This window comes from Mus pahari, chromosome 20 (genome assembly GCF_900095145.1).
Source record: "Mus pahari chromosome 20, PAHARI_EIJ_v1.1, whole genome shotgun sequence".
Taxonomy (NCBI): Eukaryota; Metazoa; Chordata; class Mammalia; order Rodentia; family Muridae; genus Mus; species Mus pahari.
In genome coordinates this window covers 9,551,666-9,553,967 of record NC_034609.1, presented here as the reverse complement: position 1 = coordinate 9,553,967, position 2,302 = coordinate 9,551,666, and positions in this window count along the sequence as shown.

Sequence of the window (2,302 nt, the reverse complement as noted above, 5' to 3'; positions counted from 1 at the left end):
AAAAAAAAAAAAAAAGAGTTGCAGCCTTTTGTCAAATGGAATAGTGTTTTCTTTTGGTACTTCTCCTAGTCTCCACAAACTTTATTGCCTCCTCTTTTCCCCCTCCAGCCATAGCTCAGTTTTCCCTGGATCATGGCCTCTGGGGAGGCAGGGAAGGCTGCCATCTTTTTACCACAAGAAGCTTGCTATCATGCATCCTCTTGATACACTGAGCCTAGGACAGGGGCACCCCTTCTACAGTTTGTGTAGTCTAGACTAGAAATAGTGCTCTCTGCTGGACACTGAGATTTAGCAATGGACAAGACCTCTGACCTCCCGATGACCATAGTATGATGAAACAGAAAATGGTTAAGTGATTAAACCAGGCTTGGGACACACTGCAATCAGGAGGTGGAGGCAGAAGAATCTCGAGTTCTAGGCCAGCCTGAACGATAGAGAGCAAGACCCTGTCTTAACAAAACGGACCGGCATGGCTAGGGAAATAGCTGTCAGTACAGTCCTTGCTTTTCGAAAAAGCAGTGTGAATTGAATATGTGCGTTCAATTCCCAGAACTCAAGGGGCTTAGGGGGTTGGCAATACCAGGAATTCCAGCTCTGAGGAGGCAGAGACAGGCAGATCCTTGGAGATGGGGCCTGCAGAATGGCTCAGTAGCCAAAGGCACACGATAGAAGAGTCTGGACTCCCATACATTCTCTTTTGACAGCCACAGCATGCCATGCATGCACAAGGTCATACATACAGGTTTGGGGACCAGGTGAAGATCTTCTGAGAGTGACATCTGAGGTTGTCCTCTGGCCCACAACACACTCAAGTGTGAAGGTGTTGGAGGAGCTGGTAACCTGAGCTGAAGGAAAAGGTGATTGGTGAAAACTGCCAAGACCAGAAGACCCAGAAAATTCCTTTTACATAAAGACTTCAGAGGCACTTTTTCTCCAACGATCCCCTTCATTTAACAGACATATGCCATCAGTGCCCAGTACCACATGTGGCTGGAGGGAGGTCTGCATACATCTGGGAGTGGCATGCAGGAGGGCAAAGTGACTTAAACCCCTTGATATTATCACCTACTCTTCCTCCTATCGAGAACAGGTTCAATGAAAGGAGCCATGGCTGCTCTGATTAAGACAGTAATGGCTGCCAGGCATGGTGGCAGGCGCCTTTAATCCTAGCACTTGGGAGGCAGAAGCAGGTAGATTTCTGAGTTGGAGGCCAGCCTGGTNTACAGAGTGAGTCCAGGACAGCCAGGGCTACACAGAAAAACCCTGTCTCAAAAAAAAAACAAAAAAGGAGCCGGGTGTGGTGGCACACACCTTTAATCCCAGCACTTGGGAGGCAGAGGCCGGCGGATTTCTGAGTTCGAGGCCAGCCTGGTCTACAAAGTGAGTTCCAGGACAGCCAGGGCTGTACAGAGAAACCCTGACTCCAAAAAACAAACAAACAAACAAACAAACAAACAAAAAAGGGCTAGAAAGATGGCTCAGTGGTTAAGAACTCTGACTGTTCTTCTGAAGGTCTTGAGTTCAAATCCCAGCAACCACATGGTGGCTCACAACCATCCATAATGAGATCTGATGCCCTTTCTGGGGTATCTGAAGACAGCTACAGTGCACTTACATATAATAATAATAATAATAAAAAGATCCATCTGTAAGACATTTAAAAAAAAAAAGAAGCCGAGTGTGGTGGCGCACGCCTTTAATCCTAGCTCTTGGGAGGCAGAGGCAGGCAGATTTCTGAGTTAGAGGCCAGCCTGGTCTACAAAGTGAGTTCCAGGACAGTCAGGGCGATACAGAGAAACCCTGTCTCGAAAAAAAAAGAAAAGAAAAACCAAAAAACCAAAAACAAAAAGATAGCAATGGCTGTTATGCTCAGAGTCCCCATGTTCTGCAAGCAGAGGGAAGAACAGGTGGGGACACAGCAAGAACTTGGTCTCCAGGCTGGTAAGACCAGGACTCACTGGGTAAAGCTTTTTGTCAGGAGGGAGGCCTGGATACCGGAGTTGAATCCCAAGGCCGACGTGGTAGAACAGGTTCCTAGAATGTTAAGCTTTGATCGGTCTCACATGCAACTCTCCTACCCTCAACGCACACAATAAGTTTTTTTGTTTTGTTTTTTGTTTTTTTGTTTTTGAGACAGTCTCACCATGTAACTGACTAGCCTGGAATTTATCTCTCTCTCTCTCTTTTTTTTTAATCTTTTCTTTTCTTTTTTTGGTTTTTCGAGACAGGGTTTCTCTGTGTAGCCCTGGCTGTCCTGGAACTCACTTTGTAGACCAGGCTGGCCTCGAACTCAGAAATCCAC